Source organism: Pinus tabuliformis, chromosome 4_2 (genome assembly GCF_031772625.1).
Source record: "Pinus tabuliformis cultivar Carrire ecotype Pingquan chromosome 4_2, CPIR1, whole genome shotgun sequence".
NCBI lineage: Eukaryota > Viridiplantae > Streptophyta > Pinopsida > Pinales > Pinaceae > Pinus > Pinus tabuliformis.
In genome coordinates, this window is record NC_142304.1 from 740,111,868 (window position 1) to 740,122,633 (window position 10,766).

The following is a 10,766-nucleotide window of genomic DNA, read 5'->3' on the forward strand; positions in this document are numbered from 1 at the left end:
ACCACTAAGAATGGTGCATGAAGAAAGTGGCAGTCCCACAAGTCATGTAATAATGGAGGGAAGGCCAAAGGCTAAGGTTATGCAAAAGACTTGGTCTTATGCACATTCTGTAACATTGAATACAAGAGGTTTAATGCATTATACTTAAGCCCTTATGGCTATAGCTCAAAGGGGCCTAGCAGATGATGTAGTGATGGTTTAGCGGTGGTTTCGCATGTTAGGTTACTAAGGTCCTTCAAGCTATTTTCAATGAAAAAATGTTGTGGTATAAGGGTTGTATGTTTAGCATTGGTGAACATAAACAGGTTAGCTGCAAAGCTTAAAGTGCTTTGGGGATAAATGTAAAGTGATTGTGGGCTAGCTATAAAGGCTTAACATGAAAATGGTCCAAGAACATAAAATTGGCTAAGGGTCTGCTATGTATTGGAGGAGAAAGTTTGAACATGTCGATACTAATTTCGGCCTATACCCTATAATTGGAATCTATTCCATATATGGAGCTCTCCACATGTGCTTTATATAGGTAATGAATGGGCTAGAAAGTAAATTTGAGGGTTGGAGTCAATTGAAATTGTCAACAAGGACTAGGAATTACAGAATGAATATATGAGCTCAGTCCATGCAAAACAAGTTTCCTCTGATCTTCCTTGCATGCTATGAAAAAATAAAAGAAAAGATGGTTGGATGTAGAAGATCTGATGCCATACCAATGGAGCCATGCTTGAAGTACAATCTAACCACTACAGTCAATTAATAAGCATGGAGAGCCTTGCTAAAGCACATAGTTTGATTTGGAATAAAGTCTCAGTATGGAAAAAACATTTAGACGTCTATTCTCTAAGTTAATGTTATTGCAGTGGCCAATTAATGAGGTACAATAGACGGATGGAGAGTCATGCTAAGAGTACACCATCAGGTAGAATGAAGAGTTGATAGAGTCAACATCGTTCCTTATGCAGTAGAGCAACAAAACAACGGATTGTTGTTGTGCATAGTGGGAGAATATAGCATTGTTTGTTGTTGTGTGAGCAGAGAGTTTTGTGTGTGTATTAGTTGTTGAGAAAGGTCGAGCGTTCCTGTGCAGAAGAGATCGTTGAAAGCTAATAAGTGCTAATTATATGAGGGATGAGAGGTAATGTGTGCTACTACAGGGTGTGTAGAGTGAGAAGGAGACAAAGTACTACATGGGTTGTGCATGAGTGAATAAATCTAATGAGAACAAAGAGAAGAGTATTGAGCATATGCTATTGAGCAAAAGAGATGGCCAACAGATGCAAAATGTTAAGCTAAAGCAAGCTAAGTGGGTACCATTTATAATGAGTATTAATTTTCTTATTGAGTGTGGGTTAGAGCCTACAAAATAGGGAGTTGGAGATTTCATCTTAGTGGATATTGGAAGAGAGCTTGGGGGTTGGTGCCTCTTGCAAGTTGGTGCTTGCAGAAATCCAAAATGTTGCAAGTAGGTGCTTGTAACAAATCCAAGAAGTCATTGTTTCAATTGGTGCTTTTGGTAAGCTAGTTAGGTGTCTACAAAAGATGGGAGTTGGTTCTTCCTACTAGTGGGTGCAAGAAAACAATCTAAAGGAGTTGGTGCTTCCTCTGAGTGGTGGCTCACAAATAATGATGTAAATCGAGTAGGAGAACATATTTTACATCATAATACAAACAAGCTTTGGTGGTTTTTGGTAGTAGAATGGTTCCCACATTAAATATTTATGTCTGATGTGTATGTTGTTGATGGGGGATGTATTCATATGTTGATTTTTATTGTTGGTATATGATATGATGATTGTTGATCACATGAATGAATGCCAATCTTGAATGAAAACTATAAATCGGCGTAAGAGTTAAATATTAGTCTTAATATTGATTCAAAATATTGATGCTCTAATTCTGGGAGCGATGAGGACCTGTCCTTAGGACTTAGTGTTGAGGTACATGTCCTTAGGACTTAGTGTTGAGGTTGAATTTGCAGCAAAGGGAGTGAGTACAAAAAAACTGTCGAATCATCGGGGATTCAGGAAGGCGTAAAAGGAGTTAGGTCAACCTCAAGCCCGATTACTCGAGCTTAAATTGAAGCGAGTATACAAACGAAGGGATGAACCACCAACTAGTTCCAAACCTTGACTCACATGGGCCCACTCAAATAAGCCAAGGAAGGACAAGCGACCTGACCTTAGTCAATATAGTCTAGTCGATTGGGTTATTTCAGCAAGGGGATTGGAGCTCCCAAAATCCCAACATCGGTGGGGTCCATGTAGTTGAGCCTTGAGGCCAAATCCCTATTCACAAAAAGGTGGAGGGGGCTAACCCCTAACTAGTGATTCACCTCTGACTCTGAATTGGGCGGGACCCACAAACAAAAGGAAAATGAAAGGCATGGTTCATGGTGGTCCATAGTCAGGCTTAATATTCTTTGGCACACAATGAAAGAGGCTTTTTCCAAATGTAAAGGACCTCCTTACACTATTTAAAAGAAAGGCGCCCCACTACAGGATAAAAGGAATTAGAGCATAGGTTTAAAAGCACAAAACAGGGGGACCTCAAATCTAGATGAACTATTTGGTTGCAATGCCACCTCTTACTGCATCAATATGACACAATGCTCGAGTCTTTTTGCGAGAGGCTTCTATAGGTACCATACTTTGTTGGCTCTCACGACAATTGTTGAATCTAAAAAAATGTAACATATACACATGCAAACATATATAAAGAAATAGGAAAAAGAACACAAGGACCAAGCAAATTCTATGGTGGTAAATCTATAAATTTGTCCCCTTTGTTGCATTTCAATTACAAATAGTCCCACACATAACTATAGGTGACCATCCCATAATAGTCATGTGTGACTTGGTTATTATGTTCCAACTAAACTCGTAAAAGTTCATCCCCAACTTCTTTGATTTCTCTTACTCCAACAACTCCACTTTCTCTAACCCAAACTTAATTTGATAGTAGACTTTTGAAATAATTTATGATTTCACTAATAAAAAAAGAAGTCAATTATTTGATATAGCTATTCTTTATCTAATTTGAAAATATTCCTAAAATGTGCCATCCAAATAAGACGAAGCATCAACGTTAAATTTTAAAAATATTCCTCAATTCTACAATCCCAATAAAACAAAACATCAACAATAAATTTGAACTCATAAGAAGACATATATTTTGTGAAGACATATATTTTGTTCTTAGTGAACTATGCAGAAGCTTTGATATCTATTTTTGTGAGAGGCAGTATGCGCTGTAATTAGGAACAACAAATAACCGTAGCATATTTTGTGATAGAATCTCGATTGGGTGCTCATCATAGGGATCGAGGATTCACGGATGATGCTAATGCTAAATTCTAACGGCAAAGTTATAATATGACGATAACCGCCATTTCAAAATTGATTACTGGGTAATTAGTTCGATGCACGACCGGATAAAGATATGTTATAGAGCAGTAGTTTAATTTGATTGACTTTTTTAAATTATGACAATTTTGGTAATATTTTAATAAAATTTGCTAAGGATTTTTAAAAATTTAGGTTACAATTGTTTAACTTCAAAATTTTAGATGTTTTAAAAGTTTTTGATGGTATGAATCTATTTCCACCCTAAAAAATATGATTCAAATACTATTACTTTACAATTTCTTAAATATTTTTTCCCCAAAATCCAATTATTAACCATGTAAACAATTCCTCCAACTCCATAAACAATCCAACTCCATATTTCCACCCTAAAAAATATGATTCAAATACTATTACTTTACAATTTCTTAAATATTTTTTCCCCAAAATCCAATTATTAACCATGTAAACAATTCCTCCAACTCCATAAACAATCCAACTCCATAAACAACAGCTTTTCCAGAAACATCAGCCAACAGCAATAATAATACAAATTTCGCTATAATATTTCAATCTTGACAAGGTTGCTTTTATGGTATTATGACAAAGTAATCAGACTCCTAAGAAAAAGCCCCAATATTTTACAGCACATCTACGAACTGATGGGAAGTCGGAAATGATCGAAATCGGCAGCGTTTTCACAGCATATTGCGGAAATAGAATCAAGTCAAACTTTGTCAATTACCAATCCGTTCCATTATAGGTTTTGGAGTTTTTGAATGTAATATGTTGAATATTTTTTCTTATCCAATTTTGATGTCTGTTATTTAAAATTGGTTTTTGGATTTAACAATTTAAAAAATCTGTTATTTAAAATTGGTTTTTGGATTTAGCAATTTAGAAAATCTAAAGTATTTTAGTTGTAGAACATTTATAATCTCAAATTTGAGATTCAACAAATTCTTATCATTTCAAGCGAGAAAAATATACAAATATATTGGGATTCAATAAATTCTTATCAATTCAAGAGAGAAAAATATACAAATATATTGGGATTCAACAAATTCTTATCAATTCAAGAGAGAAAAATATATAGGGAAAGACTCCAAAAACTTATAACAAATATGCGACAACATTGGAAAAACGATTTTGAGAGAGGAGTTAAAAATTTTATCCACACCAATCGTCAAAATGTATACAATATCGCCAGAATATTTTGTGAAAATATATACCATTAGACAACGCGAAACTATAGATTCAAGGAAAGCCAAGGTTTTGCCCATACCTTCGTCTTTTAATCCACAACTTTTTATTGCCAAGTTACAGACTGCTCCAAAGCTACGATAGTTCACAACAAATAGCTTGGGAATTAAGTTATATTCTTGGCTCTGAGGATGTTTTTCGTGCAAGCCCAATCAAAGATTCTCTTCAATATATACATTACAATGCTTTGCCATTATTATTCACAAGTTGGAAGGCAGGTTCCAATCGTTATGAAAATCGGCTCCACTACTTCGAAATTCTTCTTGTTGTGGTGATTCAGAATCATTTTGAATGACCGGCTGTTCATTCAACTGCCAAATATCATCCTCCCACAGAGATCCATACGAAGCATCCACGGTCTCACAATAGCCATGCGTACTGAGGTCTGAATATATAATATCGAGCGCTGACTCTGTATCGAGGTAGTTCTGCATGGTGAATCCAGTTTCATAGGGTGTAATATGTTCTGCGAAGAAACCAAGGTCTCCACAAACATTGTCGTAATAAGTAAAGTCTCCTAGAGCAGACGTCACGGAGGTCGCTTCAAAATTTCCATCTGCTGCTAATTCTCCTTGCTGATTTAAACCCATCTGATCAGTACTGGCCTTTTCATCGGTGGACTTGATTTCATAATCTGTTTGGGCTTTCAAACCATTTTCTTCTTCAAAACCCTTTATAACACCGTTGAGCCTCATCTGGCTCTCTGGCTGAATCACTGACTGGGCTGCTTCCGGACTGCTGTTATTAGCATCCCCATTATCGATCTTCGCAAGAAAATCTATGAGATCACCATCATGCACCAGCCTTCCGCTATTGCTTCTCTTCGTACCTGGCAGAATGAGTTCACCTTTCGTATACTCTTCTCTCTCTCGCTTATTCTGATAAACTTTTGAGGAGGCGGCCATCTCTGCAACGAGTGATCTGATTAAAACACGACAATGCATACAACAACAAAGCCTTGTTTATATCAGCTATCCTTGTGCCTTCGAACTTTGGGGCTCCCGAGTCAATGCACAGAGTTAGGTACTAAAATTCCCAAATATACATAACGTCATGGTATTCCTAAACTTGTCCACAATATCTAGATGGTTGGCAGTGGACGGCTCGGTAGAGATCCCGCATGATGCGCAAGATTTCCATCAAATGCAACAAATGTGTTGTTTGTTAATAGGTATAAAACGATTTGGGCCGTATATATTTAGTTGTATATATTTATTATTGGATAATCAGCTTGTCAAAATTTAAGGTAGGCATAGGCATATATAAGTTTATTGTATATATTCACTATGAGATAATTTGCTTATCAAAATCTAAGAGTAATCACAGGAATATATAGGTTCAGTTCATTAAATACCTATTAACAAATTACTTATTTTCAACACATCAAATGCAATTCAACTTGTTATTTTCAAAAACTTTATTTTAATACAATCCAAAATAAGGAAATAAGCTTAAAAATAGAGTAGCTAGACTTTCGTAATCTTTTTCTATTGAAATTAAAATATTTTTTGAAATTTTATAATAAATTTTAAAAAAATTCAAAATATTAAATTTATTTATACATCTAAAGCCACATATTAAATAAAAACAAAACTTCACAATTTCGATAAAAAAATTATCACTAGATTCCCATAAACAAAAATATAAAATAAAATTACACTATTACACCACTTATTTTAAAACTATCATTTCCTTTTGCACACTTCAAACATTGAAACGGGATTCGTGGGATCCACGTAAACCTCTCAGTTGAAGTAAGGTTTATTGGAAAATATCATATAAAACTCCTCGATATTTTTAGGGTAACCACATCTCCATCTTTCCGATCAGATGGATTATGCAAATCTCTGGATAAAGGTAGAAAATACTTTTTGTTTTGATTCAGGCTGACCACATATCCATTCTTCCTATCCGACCCAGCACAGAAGTTATTAGAAAAATTTATAAACACTTTTAGATTTTATTGAATTGAGGCTTCTGTGACCTTTGCCGACGCGTTTCGAACTAATTAGTGTGGTTCTCGTCATGCCAACTTGTCCTGACGATGAACCACACTAGTTGGTTCGAAACGTGTTGACAAAGGTCTTTCCTCATGTGATTTTCACAGAAGTTCTGCTTACAACTTCTAGATTTTGTTGAAACTAAATATATTTCTCATTTCATGGGATTTTGGCACTTACTCATTAATATTTTTTATCGTATCTGATTTGGATTTACATTGTAAAGTCTAATTGGTACTTTTTAACCAATATAGCACCAATGATTTTGTTTCTCAGATGTACATCAATATAATTTGATAATTGTGTGATGTAGATTAATTATTTTGTTTTAATTTTTATAAATGTTGTTTTTTTTTTTTTTTTTACTATAAAAGTGTGTGAAAAAAATAGTTTTTATTTTTAAACCACTTAAAAAATATAATAATTTATTTTTTTTGTAAGTTTGGTAGGATTATATTTTCATTATGTTCAATTTTTCATCTTGCTCTAACCAGAAATAGCACAAGATTGGAACCTATAACTTCCGATTGGGTAAGACTTAATTTCCAAAACTATTACCAATTAAACTACCCTAAACAAACATTATAAGTTAATTATTAACTAATATTTGATAAGAACTATTTTTTGTTATATATGTGAATGGATCTGTTATTAGAGTTGAATTTTATTTTTATAAAATATTTTTAGATTTTACAGTACTAATCTTTCTTTTCAGATTTGATGGAGATAAATTCAAACTCTTAACTAAATAAAATTAGTTTTAAAACTATTTTATATTATTTATTTTTTAAAATCAATATTCAGTGTAATTTTTTTTAATAAAATTATATATTGTTTAATAATATTTAATCTTAGTTATATATATATATATATATATTTTTTAATATTTTTTAATAACATTATATATCATTTAATAGTATTTAATCTTAATTTCATATAAAAATAAAAAATTACTTTCATTTAGCTGACATTTTATTAAAATATAATTTTTTAAAATAAAATCATATAAATAAAAAGGACATTTATATTCTTTTAATTAAAGTAACATTAAGTTTTTAATTATTAAATTTTGTTAAGCAATTAATTGTTTTTCATACCAATGAACTTAGAAAAACTAACAATAAGAAAATGGTAGTGTTTATAATCCACAAATTCGTTCTAGAGGGTAGTTTTCTCCGAAATCGAGTAAAAAAATATAAAAAAAATCAAAATATTGAAATATTTGAATGTTTTTTATGGTAAAAAGGAATTACATTATAAAAACCCTTGACACTAAAAATCCTGCAATTTAATTTTCGAATTCCATTATTTTGATTTTTTTTAAACTACCTCTAAGAAAATTTGTACAATCTTATATTATTTTGAAAAAAGAAAATTGATTAAGTAAACGTTCAAGAAATATTCCCAACCATACATGCACTGGTTATGAGAAATATAAGTACGTATTATTAGAATTCCATGGTAATTTCTTTGTCCGATATGATCGAATACAATCTGTGACGTTTGTCTTGACCCGCTCCATAGATTCCATACGTGAGTGTTTTTACTGACTCCAACTTCTCGGATACACACATTACATTCAAGATTGAGAATGTGTGGCAGCTAGCACAACTGCCACTCACCAACCCTGATACCTTATCTTGTATATAATATTGAAATTTGAAATATAAATATCAAATTTTCTTTCCAACTTTGCCACATGGTCAATGTTCACTAAGTTCAGAATAGCTAGGGCTGTTGCAACTTTCACTATTTTTGGCACGCATTTGTTTAAGAATCATTGCCAACTTTACTTGCGGCGAGCAAATCTAATATCCGTTCTTAACCTAAAAATAGGAGATTCGTATGCCTGCTGAGTGACGATAATTGATGAGAGTGACAGTTCGATAATCTCACTGTTGTCATCATCCCATCGATTGATATTTATATTCATAACGATAATAAATTAATGAATTGATAATATGGTGGTTCGATAATCTCATTGTTATTATCATCCCATCCATTCATATTTATATTCATAACAATAATAAATTAAATGAAGTGATAATATGGTGGAGTAAATAGGCTGAAATGAAATCTTCCTACTGCTATTGTAACACTGAACAATAATATCGAATATCTTATGCAACGGACATTAGAAAAAATAAACAACTGCAAAGTTTACGTTAAGTAATCCAGCGGCAGACCCAACCAAGTGAAGTAACGCAGACTTTATACTGTTGGTTAAGTATATCGCAGGCCAGAATTAACAATTTACAAGGGATATAGAGCGGTTAGGTTCACCAACAAATTCTAGAATGTATCGTGGTGCAGATGACTACGCGAACTATGTTATCTTGAATCCGAAAATTTTGTGGTATACCGAATTGTCATTAAAATCTCTGATGACTGAATTATATTTTTTCTCGTTCCTTATGGCCATTTTAAGAAGAAGGCTAGCTCATATAGATAGACGGAGAAAAAGGAGATTAAAAGTAGCGGTCGCTCAGCAACGGACTTCCGTTGTGGTTGAAAGCAAACAGACTAGCCCCTATTAAATTAGGTGGTCAACTCTCATTTATTTATAGCTGCTCAACTCTTAGTTATTTTTGAAATGAAGTTGTTTTTAGTGTGATGTTTTGGAATTTTTTTTGTGTTGGAATTTTTTCCAAAAATTTGAGGTGAAATTTTGATTTTTGTTATTTAAACTAGTTTTTTGAGTGTAAATATAGATTCAGCACTTTGAAAAACTCTTAACGCAACCAAAAAAATCTCATTAAAAACAATTCATTTAGAAATTTCCATTAAAATAAACATAAAATAAATAATAATTAAATCAAAATAATTTTAAAAATGAGATTTTTTTTTTTTTTTTTTTTTTTGCAGTATTTAAACATTGAATCACATCATATAAATATCATATTTATAATCTATTTAAATCATTAAAAAAAAAGAGAGATTCAACTTCCTCTTATTAGTCCCTGCCTGGGACTATTAGCGATCGCTCGCTCGTTGACCGAGCATTAGTTTATAGTTTGACCGATTTTTTTCAGTGTTTTTGCATTTTAACCTAAGTTTACAGGACCCAATTTCATTCAACAAAATTTTAAGCAAAGTTTTTGTTTCGGAAAACAATTGACCTCTTATTACAGCCTTCACGTTGTTCGATGCAAAAACACCTCGATGCAGGAAGGTTCGCCCAACGTTGTTTTAACCAAAGTCCTATGTTATTTTATTTTAACCAAAGTCTGGTTGTGGCAAAGTCTTTTATCATGCAAATCTTTTTCCATATCCAAACAGTTTTATCGTGCAAAGTTTTTTCTATATCCAAAACGTTTTTAGAAGGGCATACATCCAAAGTTATTGCAGCGAATGTCCTTCCACATGTCCTTTTCCACATGTCTTCCAAGGACCTTTCCACATGTCCTTTTGCATGCATGCAACATTAGTATTGTTAAATGACACCATCCTTAGTCGGTGCATACCCGAGAGAGCACGCTGATTTTCACCTTTCAAGACATTATTGCTCGAACTTTGGCTTTGACAACCAGCAAAGGAGACATTGTTGCTACAACTTGAGGCTTTGAGAGCCAGCAAAGGAGAGGTGCAACGATTGGCCTCGAGTTTCTCCATCAATTTCATGAAGTTTACTGTAAACTTATTAAATCTTGCTTCCTTATTTCCTACAGTCTGTGTAGCTTTCTCGTTTTTAGGTCTAGTTTCCCTTCTTGCATGCCGGTCTTTCTCACTGGGCTTGCATTATGTGTTGCTTTCTCATTTTCAGGTCTGGCTTCCCTTTTTGCATGCAAGCCTTTCTCACTCTACTTGCAGTTGGTATTTTTAATTAACTTGAACATCAAGTGCCTCGATCTTGAGATGCTTACTCCACGCATATTTAACTGCAACCAAAGCTTTCAACTAACTGGGTAAGACCTTAAATCAGCTTCTAAGGGGAAGTTGTTATGTCTAAAATGTTGCACCTGCTGCAAAATCACTAATTTATTATTTGTAAAGAATAAATAGCAGACCACAAAGAAGCCAAACAGTCGATGGCCATTGTCACATTCTGTTTACTGAGGGGATGGTACAAGTGGCGTAATTGAGAGGCATGTTCTCTAGCCTCAACGATATTTCTTTATTTATTTTTATGTTTTTTAGTTTTCAGAAACAAGGTGGATTCTGTATT